Here is a 9,701-nt window from a genome sequence, read left to right as displayed (position 1 = left end):
ATGTGTAGGATGCCTTTTTTATAAAGTCGCATTTGATTACTATATTATTTTTTATAGCTATATGATTGGAGCATACAACCAGGTCTGAGCAATATGAGCCAGTGTGTAGGGTTTTCACTGCATGGCTTGACGGTGGAGGAGACCAGAGCCGGCTGGGCAGGCGTTGGGCCTCTGCTGGTGGTTTTCTTTACAAAGCACCTGGGTTTGAAAATTAGGCTGGCCTGAGACTCTCTGAAAACACAGACTCAGTCAGGCTGGGCTAGCTGGCTGAGCTGGGCCTCACCAAACAGAAAGCATAAGTCAGGCCCAGGAACAGATCCACTTTACCCCTTTGGGGAAAAGCAGCAGGATGGGTCCCTGAAAAAGGACATGCTATATGAATAGTGTAGAATACTATGGATACAATAATCAGATCATACGTTAAGGCTGAGTAGGTTATATTTTTATATGTATAGGCCTATGTACTATATTTCAACAAGGGTACAATTGGGAAATCTCTTCAAAGCAATATTTGCTTCTTTAAATTGCATACCTTGTAAGCATTATCAACAAATGTTTAGAAAAAAAAAAGTTTTCTGGAGGTGGAAGTAGTGCACACCTGGTTAGGTGAGGTGCTGGCTAGCAGAGTAAAACACTTGAAAAAGAAAAGGAGAGCTACACACTCTAGGAGTTCAGATGCAATCATTTATTTCGAATGTTTCGACAGCCAAGCTGTTTTCATCAGCCTAGCTGTCAAAACATTGGAAATAAATTATTGCATCTGAGCTCCTAGAAGTGTGTGGCTTTCCTCTTCTTTCAAAAAAATTAAAACAGGTTTTGTCATAAATATGTACATTGAGAGCTTCTCACTTGAACAGTATGTGCCACTTACATCCTGGATACACATAATCAAGTCATTTAACTCCAAATGGCTCCAGGTTTGATTGCTGCAATATGCCAGAAATTGATGGGAAGCGTTCTCTAGTTTCCAGTGTTCTCTGTTATTTTTATTTTTACCTTTATTTAACTAGGAAAGTCAGTTAAGAACAAATTCTTATTTTCATTGACGGCCTAGGAACAGTGGGTTAACTGCCTGTTCAGGGGCAGAACGACAGATTTGTACCTTGTCAGCTCAGGGGTTTGAACTTGCAACCTTCCAGTTACTAGTCCAACACTCTAACCACTAGGCTACGTTGCCTAGTGGCAGCATTTTTCAAAACAAAATGTGCTAAATGTGTGTGGGGCCTATATAGGTCTCTGCAGCCATGCCCTTGTCTATGTCTGGCAGGGTGGAGAACTTTATTAAGGCACTTGAGCGTCTGATCTCTGCGGAGAGCAAGATTTTCCCCTCATCTCCAGTCTGCGTGAGTGGAGAGACGCAGGGGCCTCACGCTCCACCGTGGAATATTTATCTTTCCAGCTGGTTAGAGGGATTAAATGACCATCCTGCAGAGAGAGAGAGAGAGATGGAAGATAAGAGAGATTATGTTGTTCAAGATTTTTTAAGGTTTGTTTATCTAACTTTCAAAAACCAATTCACATTTACCCCTTGCCGTGAAAAAATATGATTTTTAATTTCCCCTCACTTTTCCTACATCTCCTATCGCTCTCCCTCATACATAAACACACACACACACACACACACACGCACGCACACAAGCACACACGCACACACACACACAAGCACACACACACAAACACACACACACACAGCCTAATTAACTGCTTGATACTTCCAGGGAAATGTATTTCAAACACAAAACAAATATGTTCATGCAAATGTAATGAGAAATCATTAAATGCACAAATAACAAAGACAAAGGAAAAAATTGTCACTATCACAGATCCTCCTGTTAGTTTGAATCAAGTCTAAATCTCCGTGCACAGACAGGACACCTGCTGTCCGGGGTAGGAGTCCTTGGCGAGGGTGGCTCACTGACTGATCTTAATTGATGATAATGTGGTGGCCTTGCTGTATCTGTAAACGACTGCTTCACCGTGGCTAGGAATAAGCAATTAAACAAGACATGCATGGATGAACTAACTGTAAATATCTTTGGAAGGATTACAACTACCAAGATCCAGACACCTCCTCCTCCACCAAACCAATACTGAACAAAAAAGGGCCAAAAGTATTTTTTTTACTGTGGTTATCATTTCTCCTTTCATACGGTGCTCTACTCCGTTTAGCTTTCTGGGTATTACAAGTAATAATAATCAGCCTAAAGTAAGAAATAAGCACATAAACCACAAATAAAAGAGTGTAATAACATCAAAGACAGACCCAATTAAATGGGATGTCTGAGTATTCACACTGTGATGCTGAATAGATGGCAGCTATTTGTGTGTCTGTGGGGTTGGGTATGAGGAGCGCAATCTACGTGGGAAGCTGAAGTCATGGAAATTTCCCTCCATTAAAGTGAGGCATGACAATGGATTTGGAGCATCAAGGCCCCCGGTATTATGGGGATCACATAAATCCCCCTGCACTATAATTTTAGCAGATCACATCAAACTCCATGTTAAGGGTTAATAATCCAGCTCCCCACCTCAGATCACTGTACAACCAGATCCAAATCCCTGACATTAACATGCACATACAGATGTATAAAACACACACAGGCATGCACGCACACACCCACACACGCATGCAGGCACACATACACACAAATTCATACATAAACATATTCCCTTGTGCAAACACATGCACAAACATAAACACCCAAACAGATACCTACAGACACAGACACAGGTACAGACAGACGTACACAGTGAGGGACTGTGTTCTCAGGTCTGTCACGTCCCTGTGTGAAGGTCTGACATCATGGCTGTGTTATGGTCATTGGTAGGGGGCCAAGTAGCAGGCAGGGAGATGTCTTGGCCCTACCGCTGCATCATTTGGAGCTCGGAGGCGGATGAGTGGTGGACCTTGTTGAGAAGGTGTGAAGCCGATCGATGCACAACAGCCAACTCAAGCTACCCACAGTGTTTCCACCACAGGAAAAGGGATCTTGTTATCTATTATTATTATTCTATCTATGAACATGTGCTCCACTAACTCCCTCTACTGCTGCTCTAAAGATAGTGATTTAGTTTAACACAAGAGATCCACATATCACATTGGGGGAGATAAAACAAAGGAAGTCCATTCATTTTCAATGAAGGAAGCAAAGTGGGCAGAGGACCTTTGGGCGATGCCAGCATGGGCGAGGGACATGAACAGAATTGGGGAAAGTTGAACTTCATGCAAATACTTCACGACATTGCATTGGTATTGACCAATTGATGCTCACTATATTCTCCAGCCCCTACTGGATTGGCTGTTGATACCTAGCACTACCTAGCCTGTTTGATAGCACCAACATGTGGGCAAAGCAACCGTGGCTATCTGAATTTACACTTTAAAAGGATCTCGGCCGTAAGCGTATTATGTAAATGATTTAATGCACAGCCAACTGCTGCCCAGCATAAATACAAACATTGCCAACTGTCTGTGCCTCCTGTAAATTCAACACCGGCTGTCAGACAGACACCAGAGAGTGAAGATCTCCAAACCAGCCTCCTGACTTGAACACCACCCAGTGGAGGCAGCAGCCCTTCTCCCTCTGAAACCACCCTGCAGTGTTCAAGTCAGGAGGCTGGAGGCAGGAGGCAGCAGGCCTTCTCCCTCTGAAACCAATCTGCAGTGTTCCAGTCAGGAGGCTGGAGGCAGGAGGCAGCAGGCCTTCTCCCTCTGAAACCACCCTGCAGTGTTCAAGTCAGGAGGCTGGAGGCAGGAGGCAGCAGGCCTTCTCCCTCTGAAACCACCCTGCAGTGTTCAAGTCAGGAGGCTGGAGGCAGGAGGCAGCAGGCCTTCTCCCTCTGAAACCACCCTGCAGTGTTCAAGTCAGGAGGCTGGAGGCAGGAGGCAGCAGGCCTTCTCCCTCTGAAACCAATCTGCAGTGTTCCAGTCAGGAGGCTGGAGGCAGGAGGCAGCAGGCCTTCTCCCTCTGAAACCACCCTGCAGTGTTCAAGTCAGGAGGCTGGAGGCAGGAGGCAGCAGGCCTTCTCCCTCTGAAACCACCCTGCAGTGTTCAAGTCAGGAGGCTGGAGGCAGGAGGCAGCAGGCCTTCTCCCTCTGAAACCACACTGCAGTGTTCAAGTCAGGAGGCTGGAGGCAGGAGGCAGCAGGCCTTCTCCCTCTGAAACCACACTGCAGTGTTCAAGTCAGGAGGCTGGAGGCAGGAGGCAGCAGGCCTTCTCCCTCTGAAACCACACTGCAGTGTTCAAGTCAGGAGGCTGGAGGCAGGAGGCAGCAGGCCTTCTCCCTCTGAAACCACACTGCAGTGTTCAAGTCAGGAGGCTGGAGGCAGGAGGCAGCAGGCCTTCTCCCTCTGAAACCACCCTGCAGTGTTCAAGTCAGGAGGCTGGAGGCAGGAGGCAGCAGGCCTTCTCCCTCTGAAACCACCCTGCAGTGTTCAAGTCAGGAGGCTGGAGGCAGCAGGCAGCAGGCCTTCTCCCTCTGAAACCACCCTGCAGTGTTCAAGTCAGGAGGCTGGAGGCAGCAGGCAGCAGGCCTTCTCCCTCTGAAACCACACTGCAGTGTTCAAGTCAGGAGGCTGGAGGCAGGAGGCAGCAGGCCTTCTCCCTCTGAAACCACACTGCAGTGTTCAAGTCAGGAGGCTGGAGGCAGGAGGCAGCAGGCCTTCTCCCTCTGAAACCACACTGCAGTGTTCAAGTCAGGAGGCTGGAGGCAGGAGGCAGCAGGCCTTCTCCCTCTGAAACCACACTGCAGTGTTCAAGTCAGGAGGCTGGAGGCAGGAGGCAGCAGGCCTTCTCCCTCTGAAACCACACTGCAGTGTTCAAGTCAGGAGGCTGGAGGCAGGAGGCAGCAGGCCTTCTCCCTCTGAAACCACCCTGCAGTGTTCAAGTCAGGAGGCTGGAGGCAGGAGGCAGCAGGCCTTCTCCCTCTGAAACCACCCTGCAGTGTTCAAGTCAGGAGGCTGGAGGCCAAGAGGCAGCAGGCCTTCTCCCTCTGAAACCACCCTGCAGTGTTCAAGTCAGGAGGCTGGAGGCAGCAGGCAGCAGGCCTTCTCCCTCTGAAATCACCCTGCAGTGTTCAAGTCAGGAGGCTGGAGGCAGCAGGCAGCAGGCCTTCTCCCTCTGAAACCACACTGCAGTGTTCCAGTCAGGAGGCTGGAGGCAGGAGGCAGCAGGCCTTCTCCCTCTGAAACCACACTGCAGTGTTCCAGTCAGGAGGCTGGAGGCAGGAGGCAGCAGGCCTTCTCCCTCTGAAACCACCCTGCAGTGTTCAAGTCAGGAGGCTGGAGGCAGGAGGCAGCAGGCCTTCTCCCTCTGAAACCACCCTGCAGTGTTCAAGTCAGGAGGCTGGAGGCAGGAGGCAGCAGCCCTTCTCCCTCTGAAACCACACTGCTAAAGTTGAACCAACGGATTGCACATAGTGGCAGTCCGTTGTACTGTACACAAGCACTGTAGCACTTTCCATCCTCCAGGGAGAGGAGAACAACCACGAGGGCTTCCTACTTTCTTCCCCTAAATGAGTTCCCAGCTGACGGAAGACAGGGGTTATTATATACTGAACAAAAATATAAATGCAACATGCAAAGTGTTGGTTCCATGTTTCATGAGTTGAAATGAAAGATCCCAGAATTTGTGAAAATGCCTTCTTTGCCAAGATAATCATGTTGTGCTTGGGACAATAAAAGGCCACTCTAAAATGTGCAGTTTTGTCACACAACACAATGCCACAGAGCGTGCAATTGGCATGCTGACTGCATTAATGTCTACCAGAGCTGTTACCAGATAATTTAATGTTCATTTTTCTACCATAAGGCACCTCCAACGTTGTTTTAGAGACTTTTTTTTGAGAATTTGGCAGTACATCCAACAGGACATACAACCGCAGACCACATGTAACCAAGCCAGCCCAGGACCTCCACATCCAGTTTCTTCACCTGCGGGATCGTCTGAGACCAGCCACCTGGACAGCTGATTAAACCTAGGAGTGTTTATGTCTGTAACACACTCCTTTAGTGTTTGCGCTATTGTGTTATTGACTGTACATTTGTTTATCCCATGTGTGTTGTTGTTTTTGTCGCACTGCTTTGCTTTATCTTGGCCAGGTCGCAGTTGTAAATGAGAACCTGTTCTCAACTGGCCTACCTGGTTAAATAAAGGTGAAATAAATCAAATAAAAAGATGAAGTGGGCTGGGCTGATTGGCTGGGCCTGTCTCCCTAGTGGGTGGGCATGGCTCCCAAGTGGGTGGGCCTATGCCCTTCCAGGCCTGCCCATGGCTGCGCTCCTGCCCAGGCATGTGAAATCCATAGATTAGGGTCTAATGAATTAAATAAAATCAACTGATTTCCTTATATGAACTGTAACTCAGTAAAATCGTTGAAATGATTGCATGTTGCGTTTATATGGTTGTTCAGTATATAAGCCAACAGGATTAGGAGACAACAAGGTATCAGTTTGGAAAAATCCCTGCTGGTCCTGCGCTCCACAAAACCCCTACTGTACTGGAGCTGAAGCTCTGCTCTGTGTTGCTGAGGCTGCCAGCCTGCCTGCTTGGAACATATACAACTGAGAGATCCCAGCCAACCTCAATTCATGTCTCAGACTGTCATCCCGACCAGCACTATACCATCACAATCACTCAACATACAGCCTGGGACAGCACAACACAGTCCCATATTGGATGTGCATAACGTCCAGTGTCATAGCGGTTGTTTTCGACATCCCATTTACACACAGTAGGCACAGGTTCTTACGCTACCTATAATGAAGGTAGTGCTCTGATATTCTATCCCAGAGCACCACAACCTGACAACCGCCTCCACCCAAGCCTCTCCTCTGAGTATCTTGTTGAACATTTGCATTTCAAAGACAGTACAGATGTAGTATCTTAATTTGATCACTCTTTTGTTGCTGAGAAATGTTCTGCACAGCAGGAAATGCAAACTTGTAGTGTATTCAAGGTTTAAAAAGGCTTCTAAATTTCCACTTTAAAATTACTTGATTTGCCCTAATGAAAAATGTATCAACCTCTACAAAAAATTACAATTTATTATAATTCACATTTCCTGTTGCCGCAGGATAATGTTCTTGCTATAGAAAACTGACTCAAATTAAGATCCTACATTTGTACATACATACACCATGAGCTTGATGGTTAGCTGACAGGACTACGGCTGTTCTGTTCTGCATGGTGTGGTGGTGGTGTGATGGTGGTGGGCTGAGCATAAATCCCAGTGATTAATCAGTTCTGAAGCTAAAACATAATAATAACCCCCTTTATATTAATGCACAGCTCACGGCTTTGAACAGCGTTACGGAAAGGTCATTAGTCATCGCCTCTGTGCAGCACCCACAATTAAGCGGCTCTGGCATATTACTCTCTCTCCCATCTCTCTATTGCTCTCTCTACCCTCTCTCCCTCTCTCCTTCTCTCTCTTTCTTTGTCTCTCTCCATCTCTTCCCTCGCCCTCTTTATTTTTTGCTCTCTTTATCCACAACTCGATCACTCCATCCTAGGTGTTCATGAGCTGGGCAGAGAAGGTTTTTTTTAAACTCTTTTGTTTCTTCACATAGAAATTAGAACTACTATTATAGCCATCGTACAGGTAACTGACAAAATAATGGAAACACTTGAGTAAAAGTGTGTTGAAAGCAGGTGCTTCCAGATAGGTGTGGTTCTTTAGTTAATTAAGCATTTAACATCCAATCATGCTTAGGGTCATGTATAAAAATGCTGGGCAGGCCATTATTTTCACTACCATGGATATACCCCCATAGGTTGACAATGCCCCCATCCACAGGGCACGAGTGGTCACTGAATGGTTTGATGAGCATGAAAACGATGTAAACCGTATGCCATATTTGCTGTCTCAGTCACCAGATCTCAACCCAATTGAACACTTATGGGAGATTGTGGAGTGGCGCCTGAGACAACATTTTCCACCACCATCAACAAAACACCAAATTTAAGAATTTCTCATGGAAGAATGGCGTCACATCCCTATAGAATATAATTCATCCCAAATAGAATTCTAGACACTTGTAGAATATATGCCATGGTGCATTGAAGCTGTTCTGGTTCGTGGTGGCCCATATAGCATGATTTGAAATAGTTGTCGATGCATTTTTTTTTTCATTAAAAAGTAAAAAGAAAGGAGGGTTCTTTTTAGAATTGTATCTATCACTGTTATTCCAAAGAAACATATGCTGAATAAAATAAAATAAAAAGCTAATGCAAGAATATTTAAACATAAAAAATAACTATTTTGTGTTCAGGAGCTTGCAGAAGGCATTATGGGTTTTCTTCCTGGTGAGGGAAACTTTAAAGGGGCAATCAGCAGTTGCTACATCAATGATATGTACCCATTGTGTCACGCCCTGACCTTAGAGATCCTTTAAATTCTCTGTTTGGTAGGTCAGGGTGTGACTAGGGTGGGAAATCTATGTTTATATTTCTTTGTTGGCCGAGTATGGTTCCCAATCAGAGGCAGCTGTCTATCGTTGTCTCTGATTGGGGATCATACTTAGGCAGCCCTTTTCCCACCTTCTGTTGTGGGATCTTGTCTTTTTGTGTTCCATGTGTTGCACTCCTAGCTTTACGTTCGTTGAGATGTTTATTGTTTTTGGTGGAACATTTAAAATTAAAGAAAATGTACGCCTACAACGCTGCACCTTGGTCTTCAGTTCACGACGGACGTAACACATTGATTCTTGAAGAATATAACTTACAAATGTCTCATGAGCTTAGTTCAACTGCCATATCACATCAGAACCTAGAATATAAAGTTGTTGAACTCCAATGTTTGTAATAAAAGAAAATGTAAACATAGTTAAAACTTTTTATATCATTTATCCATATCTCGGTCTATGAATTTGAGAGTGGTTACATTTCTCCAGCCTCATCCCTCAGCTTTCTACCTTAATTAGGGGTGAGGAGAACGCTTTGTTATTGTCACGGCATTCATCGGAAGAAGAGGAATCGTCAGACCAAAATGCAGCGGGGTGTTCATCTTTAATATAATGAACTGAACACTGAATACAAAATAACAAAAATAATACAAAAAGAATACCCCCCCCCCAAAGGTGAACCTGAACCTATAGGGGAGGGTCTGGGTGGGCATTACTCCGCGGTGGCGGTTCTGGTGAGGGATGTGGACCCTCACATCCAACCCCGACTAGAGGACGCCACTGGACTGATGGTCGAGTCTGGAGTGAGTGGCGCCTCTGGACTGACGGGCGCCCCTGGCGCCCCTGGACTGACGGGCGGCTCTGGCACCTCTGGACTGGTGGGCAACTCTGGCAGCTCCGGACAGGAGGGCGGCTCTGGCGGCTCCGGACAGGAGGGCAGCTCTGGAGGCTCCGGACAGGAGGGCGGCTCTGGAGGCTCCGGACAGGAGTGCGGCTCTGGAGGCTCCGGACAGGAGAGCGGCTCTGGTGGCTCTGGACAGGAGGGCGGCTCTGGCGGCTCCGGACCGGAGGGAGACTCTGGCAGCTCCGGACTGGAGGGAGAACCTGAAGGAAGGAGACCTACTTGAGGCACCGGATGGACTGGACTGTGGGGGAGCACTGGAGCTCTGGTGCGCAGCCTTGGCACCACTCCTCCAGGCTGGATGACCACTTTAGCCAGGACCCTCCAGAGTGCAGGCACAGGTCGAACCGGGCTGTGGGGGAGCACTGGAGATCTGGTGCATACCACTTGCACCT

The 9,701-nt window shown here is 46.9% G+C and overlaps 1 long non-coding RNA gene across 1 annotated transcript in view; it reads right to left on the bottom strand.

Moving 5' to 3' along the window:
• Positions 1–1,164: 1,164 nt before the first annotated feature.
• The window catches only part of LOC121847879, a 23,931-nt gene continuing 15,394 nt past the window's right edge, over positions 1,165–9,701 (bottom strand). The window contains exon 3 of the long non-coding RNA XR_006084750.1: positions 1,165–1,425. This is a non-coding gene — a long non-coding RNA (uncharacterized LOC121847879). The remainder of the gene's footprint in view (positions 1,426–9,701) is intronic.

Source organism: Oncorhynchus tshawytscha, linkage group LG12 (assembly GCF_018296145.1).
Source record: "Oncorhynchus tshawytscha isolate Ot180627B linkage group LG12, Otsh_v2.0, whole genome shotgun sequence".
NCBI classification, from domain to species: domain Eukaryota; kingdom Metazoa; phylum Chordata; class Actinopteri; order Salmoniformes; family Salmonidae; genus Oncorhynchus; species Oncorhynchus tshawytscha.
Note: the sequence above shows the minus strand (reverse complement) of the source record. Positions and strands in the feature narration are given on the sequence as shown.